At 52.3% G+C, this 26746-nt stretch overlaps 1 protein-coding gene and 1 long non-coding RNA gene across 5 annotated transcripts in view; one reads left to right on the forward strand and one right to left on the reverse strand.

The window, feature by feature from the left end:
- GAS7 (growth arrest specific 7) overlaps nt 1-26746 on the forward strand; it is a 207164-nt gene that overhangs the window by 38802 nt on the left and 141616 nt on the right. Inside the window, exon 1 of one of the 4 annotated variants that reach the window (XM_090291152.1) lies at nt 25394-25509. The exons of 2 other annotated variants lie outside the window; for them this stretch is intronic. The gene's annotated coding sequence lies outside the window, so the exon portion shown is untranslated. Of the gene's footprint in view, nt 1-25393; nt 25510-26746 lie in introns of those variants that run through there. One more of the 4 variants, XM_090291151.1, reaches the window with a different exon arrangement.
- Nucleotides 22643-23578, reverse strand: LOC149997586 (uncharacterized). The gene is made up of 2 exons (XR_016507259.1): nt 23433-23578; nt 22643-22929 (listed from the first exon to the last, which is right to left on the reverse strand). It is a non-coding gene; the product is annotated as an uncharacterized LOC149997586 (long non-coding RNA).

Genomic DNA, 26746 nt, shown 5'->3' on the forward strand with positions numbered 1-26746 from the left:
GCCAAACCAGCAGAGACACTCCTCACCCACAGAAGGAACCCAATACCAAAATGCCACCAAGACATTAAAAAACACTCCCCCTTTTCCTAAGCTCCTCAGCCAGAAATCCTTGTACTAGGCAATAGCTAAGGTATGGACATACTTTATGGTTTATCAGATGTTCTCACCTGTCATGTGTGAGAACACGGGGTACTCAGAGTCTGTGACTGGCTCCAGGTCAGGACAGGCCATTATAAAGGACCGAGGCAGCCTTCAGACCTTTTCACTTGGGGCTCTGGGCTCTTCCTTTATGAGCTCTCAGCAATGCTCACACTCATTTCAAAATCTAAATACAGGAACTCTGTTTTTTGTTTTTTGTTTTTTTTAAGATTCATGTCAGTAAGAGTCTTTGGGAAGCTTTGATAAAATCATGGCGTGAGAGAGAGGAATGACCGTGTTCGCCCCTGATCCTGTCCCATGGGCACAAACACAGCTACCCAGTATCTTTTTACAAGTTTGTTTTCCGTTTCTGTGTGTGAGGTCTCTTACCCTGCTTGGCTGGTCTTAGAGTCTCACTTGGAGCTGTAAGAGGAAATAGAAGGATGTTCCTGTTGCTTTAAATAGCTAGTAAATTCCAAACTGGTAGATAGGCTCAGCTGTGGGATCAAAAACCGTTTATAGAAATCTTTGAAATGTTTCCTTTTGTCTGAGTGTTATAAAAATCAACTTAATTGAGGTTGTCTGAGAGTGTTTGCAAGTTTCAGAGAAGCAATTGTGTATGTGTACTGTACTTCACTGTGGTTAAACAGATGGACGCGCATACCCCCTAAAACCCCCAAACCCCAACTGCTGTGGCTTTGCCTAGAAGCGTGATAACATGTATTTATTCATAAGCCCTGACCAGGCACATAGCAGACCTTGTGCAAGTATGAGAACCAAATACTTTACAATGTTTTAAAGCTAACTGGGTAGGTATGGATAAGAGTTTAACTGTTAACACACACACACACACACACACACACACACACACACACACACACACACTCTAAAGCGGATGATTAAGCATTTGAAGAGGACTTTTGATGTCTTTCTGGCTGACCAAAATTTTTGATGTAGTGCGCAGATCTCCCTTTAGCATGCCCACAGGAGCACGGGTTCTAAAATAGAGGGTCTCAAAGAAGGCATTTCTGTTGTCTAACTGCAGGGAAACACATGCTCTTGAAGCAGTGACCCCCTGACGGCAGGGTGGCCTGTGACAAACCAAGCTTCCAGCTGTGGTGTGGCCCAGCCGAGCGGGCCTCGGGGTGACTGGGAAGTCCTGGGGATCGGGTCACAGGAAGGGCTGCCACACCTGCAGGGCCCTGCAGCCTGGTCCTGAGGGCCATGGTGCTGCTTAACCTCAGAGCTGCATCTGGACAGATCCCAGGCAGCTGGGCAGGGCTTCTGCCTCTGGTTCTGTGGCCTTGAAGGTTTCTTCCAAGTCTCTGCTGCATCCTTAACTCAGTTCGGGGGGAGCCTTTCTGGTCTCACACACTGCCTGGGCTTCCCCAGGCACCGTTCACTTAGACTTACATGGGTGTGACTTGTTCTGGAGCAACCTGAGAATCCTGCTCTTCTTTCCGCCTGCCCTTTCCAGTGCTTCCCTGACATACAGAGATTGTTTCCCCTCCTTTGGGAATGCAGTTGAGCATTCCTTACCCATACTGTCACCACGCCCCAGGCAGACAGCCCCAGACTGCAGGACGCTTGCAGCCCTGAGCCGAGTGAGGCACTCAGCAGGCTGGGGGTTGTGTTGGTCTCTCACGCTGTGCCTGGGGACCAGCCTTTCTTGCGCCATCTGGGTGGACGGGCCCGGCCGTAGGTTAGAATTCCTTTATAGGAACTGGCTACGCGGCTCCAGAAAAACACTCACGGTCGTTGGTACCAAGTGGCTTCCTTACTCAATTGCCAGTCCCTGATTAGGGGCTTTGGTGTCCAGAGGACGCTGGTGAGATGGCAGGCAGGAGCTGCTGCTCTGGTCAGTTGTGTCTGCCATGTAATTCTTTTCTGGTGGAAAGAAAGACAATAAGCCCCTGGCTGCTGTGGCTCAGTGGATTGAGCGTCGGCCTGCGAGCCAAGTGTCTCTGGTTCGATTCCCAGTCAGGGCACATGACTAGGTTGCACGTCAGGTCCCCAGTTGGGGATGCAAGTGAGAGGTAACCACACAGTGAAAAAAAAAAAAAAAGAAAAAAGAAAGACAATACTTCTTCTTAGAACCCAGTGTCCACAGATGTTTATATAGTCACTTCTCAGACCCTTTCTTGTCTGGTATTAGCAGTTCTGCAGAGACTGGCCATTTTGGGCTGGTCTCCCAACTTTGCATGGAATTCACTCTGGTCTGCTAGACCCAGGCCCCCAAAAGTGCATCTTGAAGCCTTGTGCTCTGATCTGAGTCATTCTCTCTCACTCGGGGACAGTGTCCCTGTGCCTGGCAGTGCCGGTAAGAGGCAGAGGTTCATCTGTCCTCTTGCACATCTTTTGGTGAGCACTTTAGCTGCCGTGGTCAGGACACGCTCCTGGCTCAGCAGCAGATTCCTCAGCTTCAAACAGGACCCCAAAATGGAGGCAGTCATCAGCCTCCCCTGCCCCTTGGAGTCTGTGAAGCTACAAGAGTCTCCTATGAGCACATCTTGAGCGGGCTGCTGGTCTACCATCGTGAGCACCCCTTCTACTTCCTTCAGACTGCTGGAGTGTGGAGCCCACTGCCTGGCTGGGGCCCTGTCCCCAGCCCTGGGCCAGGTCAGGGTAGGGATAAGGCTGAGCTTTTCGGAGGCCCCTCCTTGTCAGCTCCTTTTCCCTCCGTGCTCACCAGCTTGAACTGCGACACCCACTTTGCCTGTGGAGTCCAGCCAACTCACTGTGTTAGTGTTGCCGGAACAAAGTACCTAAACAACAGACACTTATTTTCTCAGAACTCTGTAGGCTGGAAGTTCAAGATCAAGGTTCCGGCCCGGCTGGTTTTTTCTGAGGCCTCTCCTTGGCTTGCAGAGGGCACATTGTTGCTGCATCTTCACGTGGTTCCTCTGCGTGTCTGTTTCCCGTCTCCTCCTCTTATGAGGACAGCAGTCATATTGGATTCGGGCCCACTCCACTAACGTCAGCTTAACTTCATCACCTCTTTAAAGACTACAAATACTGTCACATTCTGAAGTGTTGGGGTTAGAATGTCAACCTCTGGATTTGGGGGCAACACAGTTCAGCCTGTAACACACACTCTTTTATTCTTATCTGAACCCCCATGAGTTCACCTTGTGTCTGCATCAAGAACTGTGTGGCTTGATCAAGGCTGCATGGAATTTGGAAAAATAATAAAATTGACATGAGATTAGAGTCTACTGGTGACATCTAAGGATCTTTTCATGTAAGATCAGAATTGGTTTTAGTGCTCTCATTTTATTTAAAACTATGTAGTTATTATATAGTCTATTTTATTGACTTTATTTTGTGTGTTTCTTTGAAAGGTTTACAATCTGGTTTTAGTTTTAGTAGATATCTTCATAACTACTACACAACTTTATAATACATTCCACTCCATCCCCTGTTCCTTTAAATGTCCTAAATACCGACTCACTACTCTGAGCTGTGATGAAATTACTATGAATGTAACGGAAATGCAGGTCCGGCTGCCTGCCACAGCGAAAGCTAATACTTGAGAGGCAGGTGCTGATGTAAAGGACAGTGGTTTATTTTCAGGTGCTGGCCACCTGGAAGATGGGGGACTCACCTCAAAGCTCAACTCATAGGAAGATGGGGACTCACGTCTCAAAGCCCAACTCCACCTCTCAGTGGAAGTAGAAGTGTTTATAAGGAGGGAGAGGGGAGCAGAACATAGAAATCAAGGGAGGGGGTTGCAAAGTTCTCTACGTGCAGAACAGCACAGTCCGTTCCGATAAGGCAAGTGATGGTCCGGGGTGCGTCATCCTGGTTTAGTCACCCTGGTGTCACATCACCCCAACTTCATGTCATCCTGGCTCCACATTTGAAGGTCAGCAGATCTCCTGGAGCTGGGATGCCTGAATGTCAGAGTCTGTAGCTTTTGATGTTAGTTCCTAGGATTCTTACACAAGCATGCTGTTTATCTACAAGCTGCATATTAGTCAGAGCGAGCACTTACAGAAAAATGTCAGAAGAATGGTGGGGTGGGTTAGAATTCCCACTGTTACAATTTTCCACCGTTACATGAAAAGTGATAATCTTAACAAAAATAACTGACATTTATTATACGTTATTTAAAAAATAATACATTTAACCCTCACCACAACCCTGCCCTATACGGTACCTATTATACACATTTTAAAGGTGAGAAAGTCAGAGAAAATTTGCCCAAGGCCACTCGGATTAGTATGTGGGAGAGCTGGGGTTTGACCTGATGCTGGCCCTACAGGGGCTGATTCGGAAACCCTGCCCATAACACTGTGTTAGGTTTGGGGGGGGCCACCCCTGCTCCCTCCCTTTTATGCCTTTGGGGCTGGGCTCCCTGTTGGGGAAAATTTAGAACTGCACACTTTAGATGCGTGGCGCTGCCCCGAGGTATCTGCAGGGTTTGTTCAGCGCTGCCCAGCTCTCACTCGCGTGTGGCCAGTGAGCAGCCTCCTAAGGCAGGAAATCCCGAGGTGAGTCAGGGCTGGGCCCCAGGGCGTCTGCAGCAGCTGCCTTCCCGGGGCTCCCGGGGGCCCTGCTCAGTGCAGGCTGGGGTGGAGTCAGCCCAACAGCCAGCAGTACTGAGTGAGGGAGGCCCCTCTGTGGGAGCCCCCCTTGCCCGGCATGGGGATCAGCTTGGGGCCCCCGTCTTGAGCACTGGGTCCGCAGTGCTGGGGACACGGCGGGGACGCGGAAACTCTTTTTGCTTCCCTGTGGCAGCACAGGGGCAGAGTGGCGGGCTCATCTCTACTGCTTTCTACAACCGCAGCCTTCGATGTCCCACCTCCAGCTTCTGCAGTGACACCCCCACTGCACGGCCACCTGTCCTCTGGGAGACTTCTGGAGAGGAGCATCCTAGCAGCAGAGAAGCTGATCCAGTGGGAGATACATGCATGGATGTAGATGCATGTGCCTACACATTGACACACACACCTAGACACAGGCACACATGCACATGCAGACATAGACACATGCAGACATCTCCAGCTTCTCATCGACATACACACACGATGCGCAGACACAGGTACACAGATGCACATGTAGACCTAGACACATAAGCAGATACATACATTCTGAAGGAGAGTTTTACAGGGAATTTGCCGCAGCCTTTGCGGGGCTGGTTAAGCAGCCTCTATCAGGTGGTCGTCAACACCCGATGGCGGAGGTGGACTGAAGGTGCTTCTGACCTTGGTGGGGGTCCTGCAGAAGCTGGGCCTTTTGTCACAGAGCGAACCACACACACCTGGCCCCGGAGTCAGGGAAGCAGAGGGAGACCTTGGGTGGATGGAGCAGCTGTGGCCACCACTTCATGCCAGTGAGGGAACAGCATGTCAGCAGCAACATGTGTGTGGGGCTGGTGCTTCCTGTGGGCCCTCAGGCTTCCGAGGACCTTCCTGTGGTCTGCCCTAAGCAGGACACACACGAAAATGAATTCTGGGAACTGAAGTTCAGCATCGCCAAGTTGTCACATGGGCAATTCGCCATACCAGCAGAAGGCTGGGTGAGCTGGTGGGAACACGGTTGGCAGTCAGAACGATCTGCTTTTAGGGAAGTCACCTGATGTTTATAGATAGCTATTAATTGGATGGATTAAATAGAATTAATGATGTCAGGCATCTCACTTTGCTTCTGGACCTAGGGTAAGAAATTTTAGACCTTGCACAGTTTTTGACATTATCCAGGAACATAATATTACCACATAATTAAGTTTCACTCTGGGTCTTGAATAAACAGCTTCTTCACATAGGGCTGTGTGGTCCCTGCATTAAATTCATTCTTAGGAAGTTGAAATTTCTTCTTGTTATTGTGAGTGAAATTTAATTATGTTTTTGAATTGGTTATTTATGATATATGAGTCCAGAAAGATGTTAATCAATAGTCATTTCTGTCTTTAATGGGAATTCCTCTGGGCTTTCCTCATAGCTCTGATACTGGCTGTTGGTTTTAGAGAGCATGTACATTTTCTAGTTAGCATTTTAATGTCAATTTTATGTGTGTTTTTCTGTGTTCTCATGGAGAGTATAAGATTAGGCCAGTCCTAATACCAAGAAGAGGCACTTCTGAAGCCACAGATAGATTGGAATTATATCAAACGATGCCTTGTTAGTATCTCAAGATAATTATATTTTTTGTTTATGAAATACTAATATGATTAACAATAATAGATTTTCTAGGAGGGCAGAATGTCAAAATCAGAGGTAATTCAATGGAAAGAGCATAGGAAAGTGTCCAGAAACCTGTATTCTAGTTCTGGTTTGATTCTTAATTACAAATTTGACCTTGGACTAGTCAGTACCTTTCATTATTCCCCGTTTCCTAACCTGTGAAATGGACAAGGTTATCCTTCCCCCCCTTTCTTACTAGTGAGTTGCAGAGATAACGATGAATTGATAGTTCTTCTTTCTACATTTATTGAAATGTTTTCCCTTCTGTAAAAGGACTATGAAAAAGTGTCAGATGATGGGGTATCATGTTTCTATTTATTGTATCATCATCAGTCAAGAATTCCTTTTTATGCACTCGCTTATACAATAAATATTTATTGAGCAACCACCATGTGCTGGGAGTTGTTCCTGCACTGGGAACACAGTATGAAAAAAGGTGGCCCCAGTCCCTTCTCTGGGGCTTATGGTCCAGTAAACACTCACACACGTTCACACATATGTCAGCTAAGTGACATACTGTGAAGACAGGTGAAGCAGGAGGCGGGGAGGAGAGTGAGGCACACTTTAAGTGGGGGGTCAGGGGAGACCTGTCTGAGGTGACATTTGAGCGGAGAATGAAGTGAAGGGTGGGAACGAGCAGCCGTGTGGAGACTGGGGGGAGAATGCCCAGGCAGAGGAACAGCAATTGCAAAGTCCCTGAGGAATGGCGGCGAGGCCATGTAGCTTGAGCTGCGCTAACAAGCAGGAGGAGAGGGAAAGGATCTGAGGTCTGAGAGGTCAGGGAGGGTCAGACAGTGCAGGACGCTGTGGGCTGACACAAGGACTCTGTTAAGTGCGAAGGGAAACCCCTGGGTGGGGAGGGGGGCGGTGAGCTGTGAGTGACGGGAGCAGATTTCCCGTCCTAAATGGACCAGCGGTTTCCTGTGGAGAATGGATTAGAGCAGGTCATGAGTTGAGGCAGACAGACCTGAAGGGACAGTGGCCAGACTGGAATGATGGCAGCGGACGTGGCGAAGTACCGGGTCTGGGGTCCAGTCTGAAGGAGGCGCTGACGGGATTTGCTGATGGATTACGAGTCTCATCTTAGAGACAGCTCCTTGGCTCTTCCTGTGAGAAGAAAATGTGTCTTCCCCACACCCCCGAAAAGCCTGGGGGAGTCCGGCCTGCATTTTCCACAGCACCATTGTGCTGAGCTGGAGCAACTCAGAGGATCCTGAGCAACTCAGAGGATCCCCAGCAACTCTTCAGACCCCCGGCTGGGAAGAGAGATGACAGTCACGAAGGCGTTTGGATGTCCTCGGGAGAAATTCTGTGCTGAGACCCAGAAACACTCCTGAGGGTCGATCCGATCCTCGGAAGAAGGAGCGGCCCACACGGCCCAGCCTCCCGTGGGTCATCGGCGGTTCGTTTGGAAAGGAAGATGAGCAAGTTGGCCCCACGCCCCCTGGTTACTGTCGTCATTAGTCATGGGACACTTTGCCATGGGTGACATCGTGATTAATTAATAAAACACAGACAACATTTGGGAGGCATTCGCTCTTATTCGGGGCGTCTAGTCCCAAAGACAGCCCTTTGTTCTGTTGCGGCCTGAATCTGCCCTCCCGCTCTGCGGGGGCCGAGTTGCTAATTTATGTCCCTGCTCTTTAAAACTCTCCTCCTGCCTCTGAATGGGAAAAAGTCTCATCTCTCCCCAACTACTGCAGCTCCAGTCTTCCCCACTGTTTCCTGCTCAGTGTCCCTTCCTTTGATCTTCTGCTGAAAATTTAATTTCCTTCCCAGAGCTTAGGCATCCAGCTCAGAGCAATACCCCCCACCCCCACCTTTGCCGGCAGGCACCCCATCAACACGCCCGCCAATTCTGAGCCCCAGCGATGTCCACACTACGTCTGTGTGCTCCCTGGGCGTGGAGCTCAGGAGGAGGTACCAGAGCTGTGGGTGGAGAGGAAAGAAAAAGGAGGCGTTGTGCCTGCACCGCCGGCTTATTTCCCTCCACGTGGACAGGAAAGCACGTTAAAAATAATATTAAAAGGTGAAATCGGAAACATCAATAAATGCCAACCAGCAGAGCGAGTGGGGGCCTTCATAGCTGCTCCCCACCCTTATTAGTTTAGGGACGCTCTCTGGCTGGCTCAGTCCCTGGCCTTGTGACCTTGGTTGTGGAGAGCCAGTCCGAGTAATGGGTGGAGGGGGACACGAGGGGTCTGGAGGGCCACTTTCAGGAGGGAGGGAAAGGGCTGCTCTTGAAGATGTGTGTGTGAGGGTCTGTGTTCTGTCTGTCTGTGGTGGAAGGTTGCCTGCAGGGAAGAAAGACCCAAGCAGTAGGGGCAGGTATGGGAGGAATTTAAAGACCTTTGGAGAAAGGGAGGAAGGAGATTTGGGCAGCGGCTGTGGCCTGGGAGTCGGATTGAAAGGCAGGATAAGGTTTTTAAGTTCTGTTTTGTGTTATGAATGACGGCCCCCTGTCCCCCCACCCCTTTTTTAAAGAGACTTTAGCTAAAAATCTAATTGCTTTTGAAGTAAGTTTTTGTTACCCGAGTGATGTTTCTTTAAATGTGATAGCACTCAGAGACCAAGCCACAGTGGAGAAGACAAAGACATGGCTGATGAGTGGCCATCAGCTGTCTGTGTGTACATACGTCTGTGTGTGTACATGTGCATGTGTGCACACGCACATGCACGCAGGGTAGGCTGGGGTTGAAGGGCAGGGATTCAGAATTGCTGGGTTATGTGGTAACGAGCCTTTTCAGGCACTGCCAGGCCAGTTTCCAAAGTCCCGTTGCAGCTTTACGTTCCCACCTACATGAGGGTCTCATTTCTCTACATCCTTGCCAGCTCTTTATTGCCTGTCTCTCTGCTTCTGGTCCTCCCAGAGGGCGTCAAGGGGTACCTCACTGTAGTTTTGGTTTGCGTTTCCCTGAAGGCTAATGATGTTGAACGTCTTTTTGTGTTTATTGACCATTCTTATATCTTCTTTGGAGAAGGGTCTTTTCAGAGCCTGTGGGTTCTCTTTTTCATTTTCTTGATGATATCTTTTAAAGCAAAAAAGTTGTTCATTGGGATGTCTATTTTTTTGTCACTTGTGCTTTTGTTGTCATATCTAAGAAACTATTACCTAACCTGTGAAGATTGACACCTATATTTTTTTTCTGAGAGTTCTACATTTAGAACTTTGATCTGTTTTGAGTTAATTTTTTGTGAGTGGTGAGAAAGGGGGGCCAGCTTTGTTTTTTGCGTGTGGTCATCTGTGGTCCCAGCACCATTTGTTAAAAAGACCACTCCTTCCCCGTCCTATAGCCTCGTCACTTTGTCATCGAGGCATCTTTAATTGTGTTATTTATTTAAGTGAGTGGGTGAGGAGATACCTTCTCATCTGTGTGTGCTGACCCACAGGGAGAAAGCAAGCCAATCGAAGATCATTTCTATTAAAAGATGCTTTTGTTGGCGATTTTAACCAAGATTTCAATGAGCACTTTCACTGAAAATGGAAATAGGCAATGAGCAATGCTGTTGAATAAATATAAGTAACGAAACACTGATCTTTATATTCTGGCCCAGTTAGGGGTGAGCGGGGGGGCACTTGGCCTCGGCTTGCTCTGGAATTTGACGGTCTGGGGATTGAAAATCAGAGCTGAGTGCACCAAGTGTGGGAGCCGGACTGTGGGTCTGTGAGCACAGGGTCCCTGTGTCTCCCCCCAATCTCAACGGTTCCTCAGCAGTAGGAGGTCAGTGCAGGGACAACGGGCAGTGGGAGCTGTCCTTTGTGGGACACTCCACAAGTTGTTTCTTGGCCTGATTTAAGAAGGGGATTAGAGATTGTTTCCTCTAGAAGCCTCCACCGCAGAATGGAATTCTGGAGCACACTGTGGCCTCTGCCTCCCACGTGTGGGCCTTGCAGGGGAGCCGCCCTGAGCCTCGGGTGTGGGCTAGGAGGATGCACGCATGGCTTCATGTGTGACTCGGGGCCTCAGTCCAGGCAGGGTCCGGTGCTGGGCTCCCTGGCCTGGCTCCCTGGAAACTGGACCCGGAGCCCCCACCAGCCCTGCTGCTCCTGGGAGTCCCCCCAAGCGGAACGCTGAGAGCAGGGGGTTAGCTGAGGCCTGTATGTGGAGAGCCCTGACTCAGTGTTTGCGTGCGCTCTGTCGAGGGCTTATGGGGCCCCAGAGGTAGTTCTGGAATTGGCTCAGATCTTTACGTGGTGTTTCATCAGCATTTCTAGGGGGAGGTGTGGGGTTCCAGGATTTACTCAGAGCTTTCTGCCCTGGTCCATTAAGCCTGGTTTTTAGAACTTGCCCCTTCTTAGGGGCCCAGGGGCACGAAGACAGGGGCCCCCATTGTGAAGGGGAATCCATTCAGTGCTCTGGTTGAGGAGTGTTCTCTGCATAGGTCCAGTATTTCCCTGGTTCAGCTTAGTGTCTTTAAAATCAAAGTTCTTAGGTAAGATTGTCCTGTGGTGCTCAGTGTCTCTCCACGAGTGTACAGTTGAAGTGCTTTCAGGGAAGCTGGGCGGGGCTGTTGACAATGAGGGTTCTGGAGCAAAGAAAGAGTAACCATTCCCTGTGGTTCTCCAAGCCCAGGTCTCCTCCAGACCATGGAGCTAGTTAGTAAAGACCCGGCCCCTGCCCAGTCAGCCCCCCGCCGGCCCAGCTTCCCACGGCAGGCTGCGCAAAAGTGGGAGGGCTACTTGGTGGCCCCTGGAAACCAGGAGTCCCCCTGAAGCAGGCTGGAGCAGGGTCCAGGAGGGGCTTATGGAAGCACCACTGGCTTCTTCTCAGGTGTCCCCGAGTTCCTGCGTATGAATTAACCCCAGTGTTCAGAGCAGAGCCGATACCCACGGTCACAGAATGTTAGATCATTTCTAGTGGGCGGTGACAGATGCAGAAGTCAGGGGCCAGGTAGGCCACTAAGACTGGACGAATTATGTGCCATTGGAAACAGGCAGTATCAGCTCATCATGGGTATGAAATCTCCCTCTCTTGTAACGTTGGTAATTGATTCAGATGAAAGGCAACAGCAAACAGTGCAGCGCGCTTGCCGGAACCTACCAGCAGTGGCCTGGACCCAGCCTCCGGGTTGCATCCCTCCACCTGCACAGACGTGCCAACCCGTCAGCAGCCTGCACTCACACTGGCATCTAGATTCCAGCTCTGGTGTTGTGTCCCAGCCACAGTATCAGGACTCGCCAACTGAGGAAACAGAGACCCAGCGAAGTTAAGGAAGCTCACCTGGCTTAGTAAGGGCAGAGCTGGGATTTGAACCCAGAACCAGCTGGCTCTCTCCATCTGCTGTCACTGGGACAAGGATTTGGGTCTGCAGCCTATTCCCTTCCTTCAGCTCAGATTGGCTTCTGACTGTCAAAGTAGGGCTATTGCTGGACCAGCAAGCCACTTCCCTGACTTCTATGGACTTTTCCGGAACAGGAGGAAATCGTGAGGGTGTGTGCTCGCGTGTGCTCGCGTGTGTACACATGTGCGTGTGAATTCTCCCTCTTCTCCCTTACACTCACTCATTATCCATGGATTTCCTCCCCGACAACCCCAAGGAATTCCCCAGAAGGAAAAGAGTTGGAGCAAATACTTTTTTTTCTCTGTCTGACAATCCACTTCCCCTTCGCAAGAAAGGCCCACTTAACCCGTGCCCGCCCTTGAGTTACTGAGTCAGCCCCTGCTGCTGTGCTGGTGCCCAGGGAAGTCATACAGGGTTGCCAGGCCAGCCCCTGCTGCGGGCCCCCTGGGGATGAGGGGACCGCTCTGACACGGCAAACCAGGTCACAGACTGGCAGTACCCACAGCAGTCAGACCCTGCGAACTCATAATAGAGTCCGCCTTGTCCAGTCCCCTCTGGCTCTGGGATGGGACTTGGAAATGGGGGGGTTGCGTGTCTGTGAAGGTGGGGGCAGTGGGCGGGAAGTGTTACTAAACAAAACAGGGTGGAGGGCTTCTAGAAGATTTACTAGCTAAATATTTTCCGGATGTTTTCATAGTCCTCTGAGTCTGATCCAGAGGAAGGCTAAACAGGACTTGGTCTAACTGATCCGGCGGTTCCCGCCCTCGGCCGGCCCCTCACACGCTCGCCTCCTTCCCGGCACCACCCTGACCCCACCCACCCCCACCCCCACCCCCTGTTCAGCCTGTCACTATTCACCCCCCCTTCTCCCTGTGGGGAAAGCTAGAACATTCTCCTTGCTTCCCTGTTTTTAATCTTCTTATACATGCAGTTGTGCAAGCTGTCTTTTCTTTAAACTTAATATTTATTAAATAGCTTTCTTTGTCGATAAGTGTATCTGAAGCATTTTTAGGGTTTGCTGCTAGTTCATTGTTTGGATGGACTATTTGTTATTTAAATCCTCCAGCGACAGACAGTGCGGTGGCTTCCTTTTTATTGTTTTTGTTTTGTTTGCTGTTATTAAAATCCCTGAAGCGGCCATCCCCTGTAATGGCATTTTTTTTAAAGATTTTATTTATTTAGTTTTAGAGGGGGAGGGAGGGAAAGGGAGAGAAACAGAAACATTGATTGGTTGCCTCTCACATGCCCCCAACGCAGGGCAGCAACCCAGGCACATGCCCTGACCGGACGGCACGTGAACCTTTCCGTTTGTAGGATGACACCCAGTCCACTGAGCCACACCCATCAGGGCCCTGTGACGGCCTCTTCTGTGCTGAGATTAACCTCCTGGCCAGAAGAGCGATGTACCGATTTTACAGCACCTCACGCCTCATTTGCTGGCCAAGACTGGTGTGTGCAGGCCTAGAGGGAGTTCTTCGTGAGGCCGCTTGCCCCTGACAGGGGTGCTGGGGGGCAAGGTGAGAGGGATGCCCGTCTCTGCCAGGGGCGGCTCAGGCCCACGTGTGGGGTGCATAGGCTACCTGGGTTCCCCACCTTGGCACTGTCATGGAGGCTCTGCTTCCTTTGGGACTTTGCTCTGTGGGTCTCCTTTAGGGCTCGTGTGTGTGAGCCGCGCCCTGCAAGGTGATGAGGGCCGGTCTGCCCTGGACCATGCATTTCCTTGTCCACCTTAAACTGGCCTTCCCTTGGCGAAGGCTTGTGCGTGGCCACGCCATGAGGGGCCGGTCAGAGCCAGGGGCCGTGTGGGGGAGCCCTCCTAGGCACAGCAAGGGCTCTGTTTCCTCCTCCACCTCGCCGGGGCCGCCATCCACTGCAAGGAGAGTCACGCGTTGCCCCTTGAGATAAGAATAGAGCCTGACTGTGCCCCAGGACAGAGTCCAGCTTCTTCAGCTGGCCCTCCGAGACCTGGCAAGAGCTCCCAGATGGTACTGGCGTGAGTGGGCCCTGGCTGCCTGCCCTGCGGGCCCCTTGTGCATTGTGTGGCTGGGACACTGGGTACAGTGTGCACGCGTGGACACTCCCCTGCGCTCCCCGCCCCGCCCCAGGGTCTCCAGGCTCTGCTCAGGAGGGCGGGGCTTGGCCCGGTATCAGCTGCCTCAGGGCTCTGCTGTGCCCAGCCTTGAGCACTCCCTGAGTAGCCAGGCCCGTCTGTTCCTGGAAGGAGGAGAGAGCCGTGGCTTAGAGTGGCGAACAAGCTCTATGAGAGAGCCCGTGGCTGGGTGTTGAAGGCAGCAGTCTGGGGACCCCAGTGGCCTCTTTGTGCAGCCCCAAGGGACAGGAAACAGAGGCCACAGATTGTATGAGTGATGGACTGGGGCCGGTGTCTGAGAGTGGAGGTGGAACAGCCTTACCTGACTTCAGCAGCAGGACTGGACCAGGCGCGATTAACCAGGCCTGGGAGTAGGTATGGTTTCTGCACCAGCCGCTGGGAGGTCGCTGGAGACGCAGGTTTCAGGCCCCACCTCCTGACCTGCTCAGTCAGAAACCAGTTTCCCCAACCCCAATCTGTGGTTAGCGCGCTCTCCTCCAGCGAATCCTGCAGCATCATGGTCCAGAGCTCTAGGACCACAGCCTTATTAAGTTGGGTGTTTGGAAAATCGCTGTCAGTGTTTTTCTGGGTCTGATAGGTGACTCAGAGGAATGTTGAGGGCCACAGACCACCTGGAGGGCACGTGCCCCATCGAAAGACACTCAAATAAGAAGATATAAAAATATTGATTTGGTTGAATGTGGAGTCTTCCATTCAACCTTAAAAAATAGAGCTCTTCCCTGGCCGGGTGGCTCAGTTGATTGGAGCATCATCCCATACACCAGAAGGTTGCAGGTTTGATCCCTGGTCAGGGCACATACCTAGGTTGTGGGTTCGATCCCTGGTCAGGGGGGTGTATAGGAAGAATTGATTAACATTTCTCATGTTGATATTTCTCTTTCTCTCAAATCAATTACCAAACATTTCCGTGGGTGAGGATTTAAATAAATAAATAAGTTCAACCTTATTCACATGTTTCAGCTAATTCTACAACTGCCCAATATCATGTTTTGGGTATGTGGGTGAAAAAACACAAGGCCTGTGGTGGTGACTAACGTGCCGGTGCACTGGAGGTGGGACTGGGAGCTGGGGGGCTCCCTGCACTCTTTCTGGGCTGTTTCCCAAACCCGAAGCCATCAGCCCTGGGGTAGGCGGCGAGGCTGCCTGCTCTGGTGGGAGCTCCTGGTGGGCCAGCCCCCAAGGTGGCCCCTTGCTGGGTGTGAGAAAAGGGGTGTGTTTTTTTTTTTGAAGAGGACCTCTAATGTGCTTTGAGCAAAGGATATCAGGATCCTTGTCTCAGCATGTGGGTGCCTGAGAGGAGGGAGAAGGCCTGCCTGGGTTTCTAAGATGCTAGCTCAGGCGGTAGCCTCTGTTCCGGGGAGGAAGCGCTGTTTGCAGGTCTGCAGTGGGGGGACAGGGCGGATGAGAACACAGTGGCTCCCTGATGTGGAGGCTTCAGGAGCTCTGAGCGCCGTCCTGCGCAGGGGCCGGGGAGCAGCCCACCCCTGCTGACAGACGGGCGAGCACACGCCCAGAGAGTGAGGACACACGGTGGGCACGGGAGCTGTGTCCTGGCGTCTCCTCCCACCGTTGTGCCCTCTCGGGGGGTGACGGTGCTGACATCTTCAGGGACGAGGGCTGTGCCTGGTGCTGTTTGAGAAGGAGCTCGGCATGCCAGCTTCTGGGCCCAGCTCGGTGCCGCTGGGGGGCGGGAGGCTGTCCCCACCTGCTCCTGGAGGCTGCGTGTCAGGGACCACAGAGCTCCCGCAGCCGTGGACCCTCCGCCCCCCCCAGACCTCGCTGTGTCCATGAGGCTGCGTGGCTTCTGAGATGACGGCTGCGCTTGGTGGAGGGTTGTCACTGAGTTCTTTCCGGGGTACCCATGGTACCCAGAAATCTTCTTGGCTTCTGAGACTTCATTGGGAGGAATGTGCTGGAGAGGCATATGGGAGAGGTTTATGAGGAGTAAGTGATGATCTCGGGGGTGGAAGGTGAGATCTTCAATACCTCCATACCTGTATTTACCACAGTTTCTCAACCAATACGTGGGCCTGTGGCCTCATAGGAGGAGAGACTATTTTAACACAGCAGCATCGATTCAAAGATATTTAATAATAATAGATAGCATTTACATAGCTTTTACTAAATATCAGGAACCATTCTAAACACTTTTTTAAAATCCTCACCCAAGGACCTGCTTATTGATTTTAAACAGAGGGGAGGGAGGTAGAGAGAGAGACACATAGGTATGAGAGAGAAATATCAATTGGTTTCCTCTTGCATGTACCCTGACCAGGGACTGAAACCACAGCCCAGGACTGGAAATCGAACCCACACCCCTTTGTTCTAGGGGATGTTGCTCCAACCAACTGAACCACACTGGCCAGGGCTCTGAACACTTTTAATCCTCATAGCAAGCCTAAATAGTGCCAGGTCCATTTTACATATGGGGAAACTGAGTCACAGAGAAGTTAAATCATTTCTCTGGTGTCACCCAGCCAGTGACAGGGTTTGTACCCAGGCCGGCTCTCTCCAGAGCCCCTGAACTAAGCCACTACATACTCCTTCCTTCTGTACCGCACCCCACAGAGGGGAGTGGAGGGCCCGCAGCCCCCACAGCTCTGTCATGTGTACACCCAGTTTGAAGAACTAGGTGGTTCCCTAGCCTGAGGTCCCAGCAGGCCTTTGCTTTCATGTGGCTGTTGCAAAGGGAAAGAAAGGATGAGGATGGGGGGAGTCAGGAAGAGGTTCCCCCGGCCCCCTTTCTCTGTGTGCCTTCTTCCTCCACTCCCAGGTTTTCAGGGCCCCGTCTCCTCCCACCTTCCTACTTCACGTCTCCTCCACCCCGATCTGAGTCAGCTAAGCGTGCTCTTGTCTCAGCTTCCAGAAACCGCCACTCAGTGCTGCCCACAGAAGGTCCTTGCCCTTGCCTGGCCGCTGTGCCAAAGCACCTGCTGGTTTTGGGGCCTTCTCGGGGGCCTTGTCGGGTCCATGCTGCAGACCCCGCATCTTCTCGAGAAGCGCCAACCACAGTACTGAGGGGGCCAGGCAGCCGCCGTCTCCTCTGATCTGAGCATGTCTGTGAAGCTGTCGCGGTGTGGAGGGCTCAGGGCGGCTTTGCTGAGAACCATGCTTGTGTTTTGAAGAACAGGCTTTCCCCTCATGGTCTGGGGTTGAGTCCTGGTCCAGCTGCACCATTGTGGGAGACGCAGTATTGGGGAGGGGAGGAAAAGCAATAGTGCCTTATCTCAGGTCCCACAACGGAGGGGGGACCTGAGCCTGGAAGAGTTCATGGCAGGGCCAAGGGAGGGGAACAGCAGCTGGACCGGTTCCTGATGGCTGTTCCTCTTCATTGATGGCCATGTCACCCACAGGGGCCTGGGGCCAGAACGGGGCCAGCTGGTTCAAAGCTGGATGTGGAGTGGGAGAGCTGGAGGGTCCAGAAGCCAGGACTCTCAGGGGTGAACACCAAAGGCCAGCCTTGACTTGCCTCCAAACAGAAAGAGCCTTATGCTCAGCTCACTTCTGGTCCCTCCGTAGTCAGTGCTGCTCAGAGTTCCAACCTGTGGTCAGGGGTGTAAGCTGCCACACTAGCTTGGTCTCCTAGGTGCCAAACCAGCCTAGGTGTGACATCCTGCTCTGCTCATCCTCTCCCCACAGGCTGCTGTGGCCCTGGGAGGGATCGCAGCCAGGTAGGGGGAGGCAAAACCGGCCTGGCAGATGCTCAGATCAGAGGAGATGGCAGCTGCCTGGCCCCCTCAGCACTGTGGTTGGCGCTTCTCGAGAAGATGCGGGGTCTGCAGCATGGACCGGACAGGGCAGCTGAGAGGGCCCTAAAACCAGCAGGTGCTTTGGCACAGAGACCAGGCAAGGCGTAGGGACCTTCTGTGGGCAGCTTCCAGCCAGAAAACACTGAGTGGCGGTTTCTGGTAGCTGAGACTGGAGCAGTGCTGTTCACCCAGGGTGTGGTGGTGACGGAGGGATGGGTGGGGGAGGGGGAGGGGGGATGTGAAATAGGAGGAAAGAAGTGGACTGGGCCAAGAATCAGACCCTCTGGGTGGTGGGTGGCGGGCACACAGCTCTTTGTTCCGGGGTGTCTTGGGTTTTCATTTTGATTGGCAGGCTCTCAGGAATGCCCTTAGTGAGTTTCTGCTCACTCACAGCCATTCCAGAATCAGCCGTCTTAACTTGTATCTCTCTGAATAAAACGTAAGCATCATGAGAGTAGGGAACACCTATGGCAAACATTCAGTAACTGTTGAATGAAGTTGATGAATGATTGAATGGCGGAAGGAAGTGAACAGAGGAGCTAGAAAGGTCTTCAACCATGACTTAGAAGCAATTGTAACATCTTGAACTACTTAAAATTGCCACCCTCTCCCCAAACTCCCATGCCCTGCCCCCCAAACTCTGGATTCCCCTACCCTTGTTCTATTTTTTTCCCTCCATCACTTTTTAATATTCCCTATGGTTTACTTACGAATTTTCTTTTCTGCTTCCTCCCCACCCTCCATTCTAGAATGAATGCTAGGTGAATGCAGGGTTTCCCCCTCTTTGGTTTCATTTACTGACGTGCCCCAAATGCTTAGAAGCAGTACCTGGCACTTGGTAGGTGCTTACCGAATGAATGGATGAAAGCGAGCACCCAGGAAGCACTCACCTGGTGCCGTCTGTCCCTGGGAACCTGCTTCCATTGCCTGTTGGGGTAGTGTCCCCGGGGTGGGGAAGACCTCTGTCCCCTGGGAGGTGTTCACACTGTCCGGCCACCTGAGCCTGGCCCTGCTTTGTCCTCACTGATACTGCGCATGCTCAGACGCACCAGGGCTTCTGAGACTGCAGCACAGGGCGGCGAGGGCCCCAGGATGCGCCGGGGAGCCCACCGGGTAGAAGCAGCGAAGGCTTTTTGGAGCCTCTGGTAGCACTGCATTCCTGAACACCTCCCTGCTCCTCTTCCTTTCTCCACAACTCAGTGATTTTCATCCTGTGAGCTGTGAGACGTGGTAGAATGTTTGGTTGAGCCATTGAGGGCTAAGGCAGAATCCCTGTTTCCTCAGTCTCTCTTGTCTTGAAACTAATGCCCAAATCACGGACTTAATCTGGGGTCGTCATGGCCGGCTCCACACCCTGGGTGCTTCCCATTACTCTCCGGGTAAAGCCCAGACCCAAATTCCCAGCCCCATGGCTGGGCCCCAGCCCAGACCTCCGGCGGCCTCCCCCGTGAGAGCCTTCAGCTGTGGGTCAGCGAGTCCGTTTCTAATCCTTCCTCAGTTTTGCTTTTGACCTCCTGACTCATACCCAGTTGTTCACTTGACATCTCTATTCATCGTGTCCGAATGTCACACCTGGTGTTTCCTCCCAGGTCTGGGCCGCCCGCAACCTTTCCTACCCATCAATGGCAAGTCTGTCCAGTTGCTTGGGTCAAAGCCCTTGGCTCTCCCTTTCCTCTCCTACCCCATGTTCAGTTCGTCAGGTAAGCGTGTTGACACCTCTTTCCAAATAGATTGCTAAGAATATAACTTCTCACCCCCACCCCCGCCATGGCCGTCCCCTTAGTCTGAACCACAAGTGCCATCATTGTGCCCTTGGACTATTGCAGTCACCTCCTGACTGTCTGACCAGACGCCATCTGTTGTTTTACATGGAAGTTTGAGCACGTCCTGCTTCTCCTCAGAACATTCTGATGGGTCCCTGTGGTGGCCCGAGTAGACACTGAAGAAGCCTTATGGTGGCAGACACGGAGCTACACAGGCAGGCCCCATAGTGGCCTTGACATCAGAGTTGTCCCTCCACTCATCTCACTCACTGCTGTCCTGCCTACTGGCCTCTGGGATGTCCCTTCCTCATTAGGACCCTTGCAGGCCACCAAGTTAACTCTTCACAGTGAGCTGAGAAAGATGTCCACAGCCTCATCCTCGGAGCTTGTGACTATGTTACTTTACATGGCAAATGGCCTGAGGGTGTGGTTAAGTTCCAGATCTTGAGATAAGCAGAGGACCCAGGATTATCCAGATGGACCCAATGTAATGACGAGAGTCCTTGTAAGAGGGAGGCAGGAGGGCCAGGGTCTGTGGGAAATGCAACAACAGAAGCAAGAGTTCGAGCGATGTGAGGAAGGGGCCGCAAACTAAGGAAAGCAGGCAGCCTCTAGCAGCTGAAAGAGGCAAGGAAACTGGTTTTCTCTCAGGGCCTCTAGAAGGAGCCAGTCCTTCCAACACCTGGACGTTAGCCCAGTGAGACCCCTCGCAGCCTTCTGCACACCAGAACTGTAAGAGAATAAATCAGTGTTGTAATTTTAAGTCCCTAGTTCGTGATAATTCGCTACAGCAGCCACTGGAAGCTAATTCACTCCTTCATCTCCTTTTATTCTCTTGCTCACCCTGCCATGCACATCTCTTTATCCTGTTCTAGTTTTTCTATTTTGTCAGCACTTACCACCTTCCAACAAAACTGGATCATTGCCCTGTCTCTCAGGGGTGTGGATTGTGTGTCTACCCTCCCAAGAAGGCAAGCTCCAGTCTTGTTGACCGGTGCACCCCCGTACCTAAAACTGTCTGATGCGGGAGGCCCTCTGTGAATATTTGTTGCATGAATGAGTGAATGCATGAATGGTTCCTTGGCATGGACTTGCCCTCTCTTCCTACCCTGGCCTCTTAAGTTCATCTCAGTCCCACCTTTTCACGAGGTCACTCCTGGACGTGGTTTCCCTCTCAGGGCACCACAGTACTTCCTGATGATCACTCTTTCTGTGAACCTAGTGATGGCAACCGAGCCCCACTCTGCGTGTTCTCTGAACTCAGTCCCACAGCAGCCGGGCACTCCAGGGGAATTAGTTTTGTTTCTTACATAGCATTGTCAGGCGCCAAGGGACCCAGTTCATCTGTAAGCCCAACCTCTTAATTTATCAGAGCAAGATGAAGATGACCTAGAGACGTGGGTCCTGCTTGAAATTGGTACGTTGCCATGGTAATTTGTAGAGCCTGCAGGGCTCAGACCTCCTGGTGCTTCCACTCCCGGGTGAATGATCTGTCTGGGGGTCCCTGCTCCCCCTGCCACACCCAGGGACAGCAGAACCTCGCTCATAGCAGGTACAAGAACTGGAAGGTTGGGGGTCAGCTTTGGCAGAGCTGTTGGTGGGTGAGACAGGGTCCTAAAGGAAGGTAGGAGGTTGCCCCTAAGGAAAAGGGGGATACTGAGGGGTTCATCTTGTGGTCAACAGCAGCTTCTGTGGAGGATGGGGTGTTTGGGAGAAAGAAGGAAAGGAAGAAAAGATAAGAAAGGGTAGTGAGGATGGGTGAGCAGGTGGGACAAGAATTGTATGCCCATGATGGTCACCTCAAGCTTCGGGATCCCCAAAGGAGGACACCAACCAAGGAGGAGCAAAGAAGGAAGAAGAGGGAGGCCTTCTCCCTGGAGGCCACGAGGTTTGTGTCCCTGAGACCAGCTGCAGGCTGGAAGGGCGGCCAGTGGGCCGTTAGGAAGACTCCTTCCTGCTGTCTTCTCTGGGGGAGGGCACATTTTGAAACACTTCCTGAGCTGGGGAGGGGAGGCGACATCTTACTGATGAAGTGTGGTTAGTTATGAGCCCACAGCTGTGTTCTCGCGCCACTCTCCACGCCCGTGCACCCGCCCGTCCCTCGGGGGCCCGCCCTCCCTGCTCCTCCCCGCTCCTCCCTCCGGTGACTCACTCAGCTCTTGAGCAACAGCGCAGGCTCTCGTTCCCGGAGAAGGGCTGCTTTCCTCCGTGCCATGAGCTCCCCTCCTGATTTATGTCGTTTCAGTTGGGTTAGTTAATGCTTTCCACATTTAGGTCTGACGGTTCGTGTGTGGCTGGCTCATGGCTGCAACCACCAAAGCCCCAGTGCCCAGCTGGGGTCTGGCATGGAGAAGGCAGCCAGACAGCCAGACAGGGACGGATGGACAGAGGGCAGCTTGGAGCTGCAGCTCGGGGGCGGTGCCACCTCCAGCTGGCCGGCCCCCACTTTGGGCTTGTCTGGGACTCCTCTTCACACGCGTGTTTCCTGGGAAGGGCACGCACGGTGGCACGGTGGAGCGGTGGGGCAAGGGGATGCCGCAAGCCTGAGGCTTCCCACTGAAGGAGCTGCGTTGTCTTTGGGAAGTGAGAGGCAACAGTTGTAGGGTGTGGGAGAACGTTATCTCTGTGGTTGAACAGCTGTCCCACAGCACAGTGTGTGTGTGTGTTTCCTTTTCAGAACAATAATATTCCCCTGGTTGCTATGGCATTGTTGTGGGGGTGGCTGATTGGGCCCAGACCTGATCTAGGCGGTACCTGGTGTCCATGGTGATTATCAGGCCATGGCCAGGGGACTGGCTTTCCTTTCTTCCCTGGAGTGAGAGGCTGTCAGGGCATCATTCGGCGGGCGGCATTGGGAGGTGGCGGCAGGACACCCTGCCCTGAAGGGGCCACTGGCATGTGCTGACACCCTGGTTGGAAACAGGACCCCAAAGCTGGGAGTTAGGCAGGGGGTGGGCAACCCTTGGTGAGTTCCAAGGCTGGATGACAGCCCACAGTTGTTGAGGGTCATGGGTCTGAGAATGCCTCCTGAGAATCCCCGGGCCACAGGGGAAGGGACACCCATGCAGGAGAGGACACAGTGGCACCTGTGGCCCCCCTGGGAGCTCATGACTGCTGTGCAGCCGGTCCCCTGGGCCCACGCACCTGGCAGGCACGGGCTCCCCTCTGAGACTGTAGGGTCCGTGCAGAAGGGGACGAGTGGGTGTTTCAGGCCTTTTGCTGAGTATACATGCCCAGAAGCGTGTCTTTGTTCATTGCACCCTTATTGAACAGGAACTATAGAGACTGGGTCTGATATTTGAAAGGTGGGTGCTAAGCGATGCAGAGTGAAGAGCTGACCTTGGTTCCCTCCTATCCTCTACCTATCAGTTCCCTCCCCCAGAGGCAAACAAGTAACCAGTTTCCTGCGGGGACTTAAAACTGCAGGGTTTAGCCTTTATTCTCCTTCACACAGACGATCGCTCCCTCTCTTCTGCGCCCTGCTGCTGCTGCTGCTGCTGCTACGGTTTTTTTTTTTTAACATGCTCTGTCTTGGCGCTGAGGCAAGAGAAAGCATTTCCTCATTCTTTTTAATGCCCTCCTGATCTCCTTTCACCGATAGGCGTACAGTTTGCTTCTCATCTCTTCCTTTTATCTTTACGTGTCCATCACACCGTACATGGGTGAGAGTCTTTGAAGGATCAAATCCTGAAGCTGAACAGCTGGAACAAAGGGAATAAGTGTTTGTAATTTTGATGGAAAGTGCCAGATTCCCCCCAAGCAGGCAGACGCGCAGCGCTGTCCCCCAGCAGCGCCTAGGAGTGCCTGCTTCCCCACAGCCTCGCCAGGAGGGAGTATGCTCACATTTTTAAATATTCTCTATGGAAAAGGTGTGTGCCTCCTGCTTTCAGTCCGCTTTCTCTCCCCATTCCCCCCCCACCCCCCCACCCCTGCCAGCACTGCCTCCCATGGACCGTGAGTGGATTGGGCCCCTCCAGGCTCCCGAGGGCCACAGGGAGGGGACCTTTTGTCCTGTAGACCCTTCTCAGAGCAGCGAGTGGTCTAGAAGATTGTTTTACCTGCTCTCAGCTCCCAAGGGAGACCCTCTTTTTGACGTTGGAATTTTCTGCTCCTGATAGTATCACTAGAATCCATTTCTTACATGCCACTCCCTTATCTTTTGCTACTTCACCCTCTCTCTCCTCTCCACCTTCCCCCACCTCACCTCTGCGTGAGTCCTGTGATGGCAGTTTCCTCACGCTGTACTTCTGCTACTTCTGCTTCTCACTTTCCAAAAGACTGTCTTTTCATTGGAAATTCAGGCTTGGGCAAATATCTCTGGATACGGTTCCTAGCTGTGCATCTTAAGACACGGGTCCAGAATGAGTTGCAGGGTAGGACGGGGCGTGGTGGCTGCCTTTCTCTCCCTCGAAGTTCTCCAGTCAAAGGGCTGGAGGTGGAGCTGGAGCCACGGGTGCTTTAGGAGCTGCTCTGAGCTGGCACAGTCTAGAACTTTCTACGATAATGGAAATGTTCAATATGTTTGCCACCCAATACAGTAAGCACTAACATGAGGCACTTGAGATAGGGCTAGTGTGACTGAAGAACTGGGTCTTCCAATTTATTTTCAATTAACTTACATTTAAATCACTACCTGTGCTTAGTGGTGACCATATAGGAAACAACACACCTCCGAACTGTGCAGTCTCAGGGTGAGAACAAGAGTCTAAGAGGCAGAGTACATTTGGTGTCCAAGCTTGGCGACTTGTCTGTTTTTGGATTGTATGTATTTCCCTACTGGAAACCCCACTGGGGTTAGGCTGAGGGCCCATCAGGGAGGGCCCCAGATCCCAGCTTGGAATATTGGCCTTCCTTGAGGAATTTCGGCACCCACAGATGTAACAGCAGGCTCTGAGCAAGGCATTGTGGGCACAGGAGTGAACGAAGCAAGCCAGCCACACCCCCCCCCCCAGGGGAAGTATCTTGTGCTATTTTTCAATACATGAACAGATGCATGAGTTTAGAAAATCATGGTCCTGGTTACTTAGAACTTTACCTTGTTGAAAGGGATTGAGAAATACAAGTTGCCAGTTATTGAAATAGTCATGGGGATGTAAAGTACAGTGAATAATATTGCAAGAACTGTGGGTCATGTCAGGTGAGTGCCAGACTTATTGGGGTGATCACTCCCTAAGTTATATAGATACCTAATTGCTGTGTTCCACCCCTGAAGCTAATATAACGTACGTCCACTGTAATTGAAAAATAAATTTTAGAAAGAACTTTATCTTGTGGTAAGAAGAGGAGGTGTATTCATTTTTTTATTGCTGCTGTAATGAAGAGACTCAAACTTTGCTTAAAACTAAACGTTCATTCTCTCCTCGTTCTGAAGGTCTGCCGTGTGAAAGGAGTTTTCTGAGGCTAAAACCAGGGCCGGCTCCTGCTGGAGGTGCTAGGGTGGAGCCTGTCCCTTTTCTTTTCCATCCTCTAGACGCTCCTTCCTTGCCCGTGGCTGCACAGCGCATCGCCTCCTCTGCCCGGCTTCTGTCCTCACCTGGGCTCCTGCCTGCTGTGCCTCTGTCTCATAAGGACCCTCGTGAGAGTGTTTAGGCCCCACCTGTTATAACCCAGCCTCCCTTCCCCATCTAAAATTTCTTAACTTCATCACTCCTGCAAAGTCCCTTTTGCCACGTAGGGTAACATCTGCAGGTTCCCGGATCAGGATGTGGATGTATTAGGGGAGCCGTTTTCAACCAGTCACTGGGGTAACTTTCAATGCTTGGTGAGGAGGAAGTCTGTGTGAGAGGAAGCTGTTAGTCAAGCTACTCACTTCCCAGGCGTTTGAAACAGGTGGAGCGGCAGAACTTGAGCAACTCACAGTGCAGGTCTGAGGTCCTCAGGCAGTGGGTCTCAGGTCCAGTGGTTCTCTGAGTCACGTGGGGAAGGCGGACGAGGGACAGAGGCCCCGACCGTAGCCTACTTCAGTGAGCCTGGACCTGTGTGATTTTTGTTAACTTTCCGGGCGACTCTGATCCTCAGCGAAGTTTGAGAACCATTGCTTTTAGTAATAATCTCAGGGATTATCTGTGTGCGTGCATGTGGGAGGTGGTGATTCTCATCTCCTATGAGAAGTGCCAAAGCAGGGCTGCAGACAGGAAGTGCTGGAGAAGACCAGAGGAGGGGCCCGAGTCTGCAGAGAAACTGCCACCTGTGCCACACCTGGAAGGCAGCAGAAGGTGTGGCTTCAGCAAGGAGCAGAGAGAGTGCTAGAAGCAGAGGGAAGGCCTTACAGCAGCACTGAGGTAGGAAGGTGCCCACCACGTTTGGGGACATGGAGGCCGCTTGGGGCCAGAAGGGGCAGGGCCAGGGAATTGAGTAGGCAGGAGGGACTTTAGCAAGATGAACCTTCTCATGTTTGCTGGGTTGACTGGAGGGCAGGGCAGGATCTGTCTGCAGTACTGTGAGGGTGGGGTGGATGAAGGCCTGGAGAGGTGGTGGCAGGGAGGGTGGAGAGGTAGTGACGGCGGTGGGAGGTGTAAGAGGGAATACGAACACCACACGGGCCTTCCAGTCAATGACCGCTGACCGAACAGAGTGTGGCCAGCACTCCACTCCATGAGCACAGGGGCAGGAGTTGGAGAGACTGTGGTGGCGAGCAAGATGGATGAGGTCCTCGGTCGCCTAAGTGTACTTTGGGGTGAGATGGCATTAGGCAAGAAGCAAACACAAATAAACAAGAGAAGCATTAGCCAGTGGTGAATACTGTGATTCCTATGATTGGGAGTAACTCATGGGTGGCTTCTTTAGATTGAGTGTTCTGGGAAGGCCTCTCCAAGGAGGTGACATTTAAGCTGATGTCTAGATCCAGCAGTGGGGAGAGGTGGGGGAAAGATACCTCAGGCAAAGGGGACAGTGAATGCAAAGACCACAAGGAAGGACAAAACTTGTCCCCTCCAGGGAATAGCTAGAACAGCACTGTCCAGGCCAACTTCCTTCAGTGACGGGAATGTTCTTTATCTGCACGAGCCATGTGGCTACCAGCCACATGGGACAAGTGAGCACTTGAATTGTGGCTAGGGGACTTTGGCACTGAATATTGCATCTTACTTTAGTTTCTGCTAACTTTGATTTCACTTTAGGTAGCCACACACAGCTAGTGTCTGCTGCAGGGAGCGCACAGAGCCAGCAGGCCAGCGTGGCCGCGCAGAGAGCGGCATATGGTGGTGCGCGGGGAGGCAGAGAGAAGGCGGCAGACTTCAGTGCTTTGTACATTAGGCTAAATCATTTGGGTTTCTTTTTCCTAAGAGGAGCGGAAAGTCTTTGGGTGATTTTACTTCAAGGTTGACGTGGTCTGATTAGTGTTTTGTAAGTTCACTCTGGCTGCCACGTTGAGAATGAACATAAAGGATGAAGAGTGCAGCAGGCTGGCCAGCTAGATCGAGGTAGTGCTATAGGGGGTGCGCGTGGCGCCTGGGGCACAGGGTGGCAGCACTGGGGACAGAAGCGCGGGTGGGTTCCCGACGAGCTTTGGTGATAGAA

The sequence above is a fragment of the Furipterus horrens genome, unplaced genomic scaffold (genome assembly GCF_987537825.1).
Source record: "Furipterus horrens unplaced genomic scaffold, mFurHor1.1.pri manual_scaffold_11, whole genome shotgun sequence".
NCBI lineage: Eukaryota > Metazoa > Chordata > Mammalia > Chiroptera > Furipteridae > Furipterus > Furipterus horrens.